Source organism: Psammomys obesus, unplaced genomic scaffold (genome assembly GCF_907164565.1).
Source record: "Psammomys obesus unplaced genomic scaffold, mPsaObe1.curated_primary_1811, whole genome shotgun sequence".
Taxonomy (NCBI): domain Eukaryota; kingdom Metazoa; phylum Chordata; class Mammalia; order Rodentia; family Muridae; genus Psammomys; species Psammomys obesus.
In genome coordinates this window covers 346068-355060 of record NW_026596085.1, presented here as the reverse complement: position 1 = coordinate 355060, position 8993 = coordinate 346068, and the positions used below count along the sequence as shown (strand labels likewise).

At 53.2% G+C, this 8993-nt stretch overlaps 1 protein-coding gene across 2 annotated transcripts in view; it reads left to right on the top strand.

The window, feature by feature from the left end:
* Positions 1-8993, top strand: part of Acvr1b (activin A receptor type 1B) — a 38638-nt gene continuing 29645 nt past the window's right edge. The window contains exon 1 of one of the 2 annotated variants that reach the window (XM_055626867.1): positions 1-89. The gene's annotated coding sequence lies outside the window, so the exon portion shown is untranslated. Of the gene's footprint in view, positions 90-2867; positions 2908-8993 lie in introns of those variants that run through there. The other variant, XM_055626868.1, reaches the window with a different exon arrangement.

Below are 8993 nucleotides of genomic sequence, written 5' to 3'. Positions count from 1 at the left end.
GGCGGAGTCGGCCGGAGCCTCCTCCTTCTTCCCCCTTGTTGTCCTCCTGCTAGCCGGCAGCGGCGGGGCCGGGCCCCGGGGGATCCAGGGTGAGTCCCGGGCCGGGGGGGAAGCGGGGCGGCGCGGGATGCCGAGGGCCGGGCGAGGCCTCGCGCCGGCCGCGGGGCTCGGGCGCGCCCCCTCCCCAGCCGCGCAATATGGCCGGGCGGGGGGCGCGGAGGGCCGGGGTGGCGGAGGGTCAGGCCTGGGGTCCCCGCGCGCGCTACCAGGCGGAGCCCGGCCGGGGCGCCCGGGGGCTCGCGCTTCCAGCCCCCTCGGCTCCCTGCGCTCGGAGCCCAGGCTTCCTCGAGATGTGGAGGTCCCCGGCTCCTGCCCTTCAGCGCGTCCGTGCGAGGGGGGTTATTCCCCGCCGGCAGATGCTCCTGGGGGCGCCTTTTCTCCCGCCAAGATTGCGGGGTTCGACGACGGGGGCTTGTTTCTCCGAGGGGTTCTGTTGCCCAGAGCCCATTCCTACCCTAGGCTACGAGGGTAGGGGTCTCCAACCTTCCCTTCAGCTTGGGGTACCCCTCCTCTCCCTCGCCTGCCACCCTGATGTTCTCGGCGCCGGAGTCACATTTCCCCTTCCCTCGCTCAGCCCCTCGGGTTCTGCAGGGCACCCCCCTTCTCGGATATCCATGCCTGTAGAAGCTGTTTGGAGGAAATGGGGCGAGCAGGCCCCTAAACCTCTTCGGAGCCTGGCTTCAGAAGCGCTCCAACCCTGAAGACCTGGCTCCCCAGCTGTTACCTGAAGCTGGGTGCATTTGTATTTGCTTTCCTCCTCGCCTCCCCCACCCCGCCCCAGGGGGCCCATCCAGTCAGTCAATGAGGATGCTTTCAGGTGAAATCCTGGAACATGCTTCCACCCCCGCCCCCACCCCGCAATTATTTAAAGACCCCGCATCGCTCTGGCTCCCAGGCCCTTGGTCAGTACTTTTGCCGTGGCACACCGTCCCTCCTGCCAGCACCCTTCCTACACCCCTCCCTTACCTTCCAACCCTCAGGGCCTTTCGCTGGCCAGGCCCACCCCCACCTTTCCCACCACAGAGGTGGAGGTTCTGTGGGACACTCTGGCCGTGTTGTTTATGAGGCGTTTTAGGCTGGGAAGGGCACACGAAACCCTAAGACATTTCATTTGATAGTGTTCTCGAGTGTGTTTTGGCGTTGGGGTTGCAGATGAAGGTTATATTTGGCATTTGCATCGCAGTGAGTATTGACCCACAGATGGATATGGTGAGACAATTAGGATTGGATTTGCTGCTCCCATTGTACAAAGCCTGCTGCTTTGGCTTCTTAGTTGCCCTCCCCTTCCAGCAACGTGAGATCGTGTGTGTGTGTGTGTGTGTGTGTGTGTGTGTGTCTCTTCTCTGCTCTCTCTCTCTCTCTCTCTCTCTCTCTCTCTCTCGGGTGGGTCTTGGTTCAGTAATGCAGACCCTCGGTGGAAGGCATCAGGCTACCTTGGTTGTCTCAGAAACAAGTTCATTACCCACCCCCCCTCCTCAGCGGTGGAGCCTTTGTTCAGTGGCTGCCGCTCCTGGTGGGCGCTGTGCCGCGCTCCCCGTGTTGCTGCTGTCACAGGTAGCTGTGGGCCCTGATAAATGAGCTGGGCTGTGTGAGCAGAGCCCGCGTTTGGGGAGAGGAAGATTTTCATAAACGAGAATGTTTGTTGGGCCTTATGGGCCATGCTTTTGGAATGTGACAGCGCCAGTCCCCTGGTAGGAGAGTAAAGATCAGGAGACTCCGTCTTCAGGTCTGTCCTGTTGTGTATAAATAAATCTTTAAGCCCCTCCAGTGGAATTCATACCCTGCCCACCGTCTCGAAGATTTTTGAAGCAGTCAGTTCCTGCTGATTCCCTGTGTCTGCCTGTGGGTGCTCCTGTTGCTAATCTAGTTAAGCATGTTTAGCCGGTGATCCAGCTGGTTCTGAGTGCAGTAGGGCACAGCTTGTTGCTGTGCTTTGCACCCTCCCTAAAATGGGTGTTTGTTGGGGTGGGGTGGGGGTATAACAGGGAGTGAGGTTCTTTTTTTGGCAAGTGGGAAATTCAGTTGTGTGTCTAGCAAACATTCTCCAAGGCCTTTAAACTTGTTGGCCAGACACTGCAGTTTTTTCCGGGACACATCTAGTTGCCAATAGTGTGTGCTACAGAGACCACTGTTGCAAAAGGCTTAAAGCAAGGCGTCACTTCTGGGAAAGTAGAGGCTGGGTAACAAGAAGTTGATTTTTCCCTCCCTGCATTTCCTATACAGTGCTCCTCTGTGTGGGCTGGGAAGGGACAGAGCTGGGCAGCCCTCATGCCTGGCGTGCGAATGGACACCATGTGAGGGCAGCAGCAGATAGGGTCTGTTGAGTAATGAGACTGCGCTGAGTAAAAAGCCAGCAACGGGAGAATGATTTCCACCCCAGAAACAGCAGCCATTTGATAGGGTATGTGCTTTAAGACCTCTCTTAAGAGTGTTCACATTAATGTTATAAAATGTAAAATTTAGTAGCAGGAGAACATGACATTCATTTTTTAAAGACAAAAGCAGCAAGAGAGGCATTTGAGGTTCTGATAGAACACTGTGCTTTTCTGTGAACTGCCTGGAAGTGTAATCTCAATCCCAGCCTTGTAGCTTTGCTGAGTGGGCCGGGACCCGAAGACGGTGGAAGTGAGCTGTGTGGAGGGGGTGGGGGGCTCTGCTTAGTTTGTTCAGACAGCTCCCGGGGCAGATGTGATAAAGCACACTAAAATGGCTACTCTGGTTAAAGGTTAGCGCCAGATGGGGGAGGAGGCTGGTGCTCGGGGAACTTTGTTTCCTTACAGGTTGTCCTTGAGCAAGTAACTTAACCTGTTACTGCCTCGATTTTCCCTCTGGAGAAGAGAAAATGCTGTGAGTGCTGCTATTGGGACGGTTGTGAGGCTGACTTACTGATAGCCAGTTGGCAGGGAGGTATTTTTAGACACAGTTTCTGACTTCAGTGAATAAGCGATGTTGGGTTACTTTTTATTATATGGGGCAGAATAACATAGCTTGATTGATAGACGCACCACATGGCAAGTGTGGCTCACTTCTGATTTTGCTTTTTGGTAGCCAGGGTTCAGATTTCCTGCAGTTAACTTCTGCCTTTGGCAGGCTTTTTCCTCACCAGGCGGCATACCTGGGGAGTGACCTGCTTTAGGCTTTATTGGCTGGCAACGTTATGCAACTCTGGGTGTGTTTATGGGTGTATGTAAATGTTACATAAGAACATGGAGGCTGAGGTGGCCAGAATGGTGACTGAACACAGGAAGGTTAGACAGAGAACTCCATCCAGAAGGACCTTGGCTGCGTGCAGGCCGCAGGGGGAGAAGCTGTACCTCATTCTCCCCCAGGAACCCTGTTAGTTGATTGTGCCTGTCGGGGGACTGCCGTGTTATAAATAGGTTTATTCTCCACCGGTGAGCTAATTGTAACCTTGCTAGCAAAATATGAATCAGTGAAGAGGAGCCGGGAGAGGAGGGCTGCTGCGGTCAGCATGCCCTGTTGAGGCTGTGTGCTGCATTTTGGAACATGAGTTGAGTTGCTTTGCAGTCTGTTCTCATAAGTACCCAGGAGAACAGGGTGTCGTGGGGAATGGAACTCTCAGCTCATGGCGCTTAGATCCTCTTTATTTTACTTTGAAGGTTAAGTTTGAATGCTGGTATGACTGTTGTGTTTTAATCTTGAAATCTGCTTTTTGCTGAAGTTCGACTTGGAACGGCAGTGAACAGTTCCGGGGTCCTGCCTCTTTGTACTGAGGTCTTGTCTGTTACAGGGGGCGTTGGTGTGGGGGACAGAGTGTCATGGTCTTTCGTATGTTTATAAGAAGAGAGCCCTGGCCACTGTGCTGGCTGAGCTGCAGGTGTCTCGGCCGGTCCCACCTTGCCCGCTGCGCTGCAGCCGCAGAGTGTCTGCCCTGGGCCTGTTGGTCTCCAGCAGTCTGACTTGCATAGCGTTCTGTCCCTGCTCATGTCAGTGTTTGTACACCGTGCGTGGCTCACCCTGAGCTTGGCCTCCAGAGACTCCATCCCTACTCTGGTCTGCCGTGTACCTGTTGGCTTCCACCCGGGAAGAGTGAGCCACAGAGCAGCAGTAGTCCTGCAGAACAGCCTCCCTCCCCGACTCCAGACCTGCCAGACTCTGGCCGAGCAGTGAATCTCCCACCCCAGCAGACCCTACCCACTCTCCGGATCTCAGAGGTAGTCAGTTGAGGCCACATGGCCGTCTTACCCTATTTTTTTTTTTTTTTTATTCTGTTCAGTCCCAGGCCTACATTCACCCTGCTGAATACTTTGGATTTAACATAATGAAAGTAACAAGTATCACATCACCTGTAGTGTCTACGTAGTTACATATAGGGAGGTTTCTGTCTTCATTCAGTTGGGGATGTGCCTGGAACAGCTTTGGCGTGAGGAAACAGCACTGAATAAGATGAACAAAAGTTCTCAAAGCCCTACTGTTGTAGAACTTAAAATCACAGTGGCTTCAACTAAAAATAAGTAAGTAGATACAGGTACCTTCTGAGCGCTCTGAGGAAGATGGGCCAGAGCGTGCCCAGGCCCGCCACTCTGTCCTCGCTTTACAGCTGGCAGAATTGGTAGTTACAGTGGCTGCTAAGCAGTGTGAGCCGCCGCTCCTCGGGGGAGTGTGGGCTAGCCTCTGCTCAGCCTTTCATCCGGTGACCAGTGGGGAACCTTGTTTCTGTGTGAAGACCCTGCTTATTACGTGTTGTTGGTTCAGAGCTCGAAACCCCAGCAACAGCAGCGCTGTGGCTTGTCTGAGTGAACCTTCCCTGACACCGTGCTCCCTAACCTAACACCATGCTCCCTGAGGCATATCACTGGCTCCGTGTGCGTGGGAACACCAGCCACCACTTCAGCACTGCCCTTGGAGACCGTTTTATGTAGCAAAATCATCAACAAAAACTGTGACACTAAATGTACTCCAAGAGCACGTGTGTTTACAGTATGCGAGTGTCGCCCCGTTTGACCTCCAGTGGGAACGTGTGTGTTGGCTTGCTCCGGTCTTGCACTGTTGTGCACATATCCCTGAATGACCAGGCAAGCCTGGTCACAATGACACAAGCAGGCATTGTGCTCTGGGGTCACAGGTAACGCCTGGCAAGCAGGCAAATTTGTATGCATGGAGTCGGAATAATGAAGATCAATTTCAGGAGTTAAACAAATGTCCTGGAGGGAAAGCACCCCCTGTGGAATTTTAAGGACTCCTTTCTGTGTCCTTGTGTGCACATGTGAGCAGGCGTGCTGTTCATGCGTGCCTGTATGGCGGCCAGAGATTGAGGATTGATTCAGGTGTTCTCCCCAGTCACTGTCCACCGTCTTGGAGACAGGGTCTCTCGATAGACTCGCTGGCCAGCACGCCCACCGTGTCAGGTCGCGGACACACTCCTCCACAGCTGGCTTTTATGCGGTGCTGGGGTGAGCCCGTCTCTCGTGCTCACACAGGGAACAGTTTGCTGTCTGCCTGGTCGCTGAGGCCCCATGTACGGTCACTGCATCTGGACCTTTTGTTGTCCTTTGGCCAGGCATGGGTGGAACCCAGGGTCTCATTCATTCTAGGCAAGGCTAGGCCGCTGGCTGCCTCCCCGGCCCCAGGCTTGTGGTGCGCACACTGGGAACAGACAAGCGTCGGTGCATAGAGCATGTTTTGGTGAGGCCCACATCCCTTTAGCACATCCTTAGGGAGTGCATTAGCATGGGCGCTAGGGACACAGCTGCCTTCCCCACGATGCCTGCCTTCTGGACGGAAGACCGCACGTAAGAGGGTTGTGCTTGCAGCTCTCACACAGAGCCCTGGGAGCCGATATCTGCCCACCTGTACCCAGGCATTCAGTCTGACGCTCGTGGTGTTGGTGCTGCTGTCTAGGGTTTGAGAGACAGGTGTCAGTCAGTGGCTGTACCAGTGGGGGGGGTATAATTGCACTTGCCCTTTAAAAGCAGATTCTGGGTCCATTGCAGAAAGAAAGTCAGAGATGGTCCAGCTGGCCCTGAAGCAAGCAAGCACCCCTGCTATGAGCCTCCGTCCCATCAGGCACGAGCCAGGCGGGCGAGGTGCTGAGAGTGGCCCTTGTCTGACAGGAGGAGAAAAGTGGGGCTTTGAGTCCTTGTGTGTATTTGCTAGGCAGTGGATTTTGCAGAGAACCCTGAAGCTTGGAAGAGGACCTCATCTCAGGAGAACCCGACCTTAGCTGACACCAGTCTTGCTGTGCGTGGACCTGTGACCTGTAGAATGGAATAGTAAAGAAGTGTTTTTAAAACACATGTGCATGTGCACTGAGTCAGACAGCCGTGGGGAAAGCGAAATAGTGGGGAAGGATGAGAAGCAAGCCAGGATGAGGATGCAACATCACATTGCCAGGTGTCACCTGTGAAAGTCCTTTCAGCCGTGTGGTGGCATGTGCCTATATTCCTAGTAGTCAGGAGGCCGAGATTGGAGGATCACCCTGAGTTCAAGACTGGCTTGGAATTAATGTGGGGTGTGGGTGGGGGGAGAGGATTTGTATACTTTCTAGATTAGCTTGGGTTGGATTGAGCTGAGGAGTTTGGAGGAATCTGAGGAACCTCTTTGGCCCCGATCCTGGGGCATTGTCTTAGTCTGTTTGTACATCGTACTCAACACTCACAAGACAAGATTGAATCCGTCCGGCAGCAGCCAGGCCTGGCCTGGGGCTGGAGAAAGGGGGATAGCCTTGCCCTTAGGCAGTTTACACACAAATTGACTCTCCTGCCTGTTGGAATTCCAGTGGAACTGCAGGGGTTCAAACCTTGTCCTTCACCAGGGTGATGGTGGCAATAAAGCATCTAATCCCGGAAGTGCAGCTTCCTCGTCCCTGGGCTGAGCTGCATGCAGCCTGCCTTTGAGCTACAGCAGCAAGGGGGGGCGGAGGGAGCCTGGGCAGTGGCCAGTGCCTGGGTGGTGAGGCTCTAGAGATGCGCTCCAAGTGCGGTGCCTGCTGACTGGCTTCTAACCCAGCACTGGCCTCAGTCTTCCACCCCTGGGGGCTTTTGCTTGGGAAGTGTCCCCGGGTCCCTCTGTTTCTGTGTGCTTCCAGGATCAGCTCTTGGTCCTGGTCTAATGTGGCCCTGGTCTTCTTGCTGCCCTTATCTCTGGCTGGAACCTTTGTGCTGTTGGCATTGTCGTTTCAGTGTGGGCTTCGTAGGCCTTGTGTTTTTCATGGCCCCATGCCTTTCCTGTTCGTTCTTTCTGGTAAGCTTGCTCTCTGCTTCTCTTCCTAGCTAAACACAATGTCCCAGGACTGTTACGTGCCCGTTTTTCCTGGTCAAGGGTGCACCTTTCCTTATTGGGAGTGTTAGGGAGTCACTTTGCTTAGGGTGCTGCTCCTCCTCCGTCAAACAACGGGCCCTTCAGCTGGGCGTAGAACCTTGTGCATTTTAAGTAATTAATAAATTTATTTAATTGAATTTATTCATCTCCATCCTCTTGGTAAAATCCTAGGTAAATCCGATTCTGTCTTGCTGTGATTTGTTTCCTTATGTATTCGATTTTTTCGTAATGTGTGTGGCTGTTTTGCCTGCATGTATGCATACATACTTCAGGGGTGCCTCACACTGATAGAGGCCAGAAGAGGATGTCAGATCCCCCTCGGCCTGGAGAAACAGGTGGTCGTGAGCTGCCAGGGGGGGTGCTGGGGACAGAACCCAGGACCTCAGCAAGAGTCGGGCTCCTCTGCTGAGCTGTCTCTCCAGCCCCGTGCTTTGTTTTATTTTGTTCTTGTAAATCCTAGTCACACAGAGATGCTGCAGGGTTTTGAGTCATTTGGGCACACTGATTCCGCTTTGCCCCTTACCTTTGGCTTCTGTGCTGTTACTTACCCATTTGATTGCAGCCAGAAGAAGATAATGTCAGCCTCATGACACTCTGTGTCCGCTTGATCTTTCTGCTTGTTTGCTTGTTTCTCCTCCATTACCTTAGTTGCTGGAAACAGTCGCCCCTATTGCTCTTCCCCCTCACAAGTGTGAGGCTCACTGCTCTGTGCGTGTCGTGTAGTAAACGGGCCAGGAAGACAATATCACTGATATTCTCCCGTAATGAACCAGAGTGTGTCTGCCTGAGTGTAGCCACAACAAACAAACAAGCAGCCACCTGCTTTCCGTGTTTGTTATAAAGCGAGTTACTGAAGGTTTAAGTCCGGCCACTAGTCTGCGTGCTCGGGGGAGCTTTGCACACCTCCCTCCTGCTGACCCGGCTTGGTTTCCTCTGGTTCTTCGGGCAGCAGGTGGGCCCTGTGTGATGTTCAGGTAGTTACCATCAGCCATAAATTACATTGCAGTGACAGGTCTCCTTAGTGCAAACATGGAACATCTCTTCTGCGTGAGAACAAAGCTTTCATTCTCTGCACCGGGCTTGCTGTTGAACTTGTTTAAACAGCTCTCTAGGGTTGGCTTTGTCTCCAAAGGCAGCTCGTAGAAGGTGGAGTGCGGAGCCAGCTTTCCAGACACCTTTCCCTTATGCATTCAACTCCATTCCAAGATCTTTTCCAAGATCTGGAGTTAAATGCCAAGTGTATCAAGTGTCTTATTGTTAAATTGGTGGGGCCGTCTACAAAAGCTTCCTTTATTGTGCCAGTGGCATGTTTTCATGAGTGCTTTTTACCACACAATTTTCTGTGCGCCACAAGTCATTGTGGCCTTTGACTGTCTCCACACTCAGAACTTTGATTCTTATTTTAAAGTTCAGTTTTGATGATCATGATGGTGAAATGGAACTTGGGAGGGTGTCGCCAATAGCGTGCAATCGCTTTACTGATACAAGATTCTTCTACCTAGTGTAGTTGGAACTTTGGGGCTCAGTATCGGTCCCCAGTTACTGCCTTCTCACCCTTTTATCCCTTAAGCAAACCAAACATCTTCCTCCTCCCCCTTGTCCTCTCCCTCCTCCTCCCCTTCTTCCTCCTCTCTTCCTCCTCCTCCTTCCCC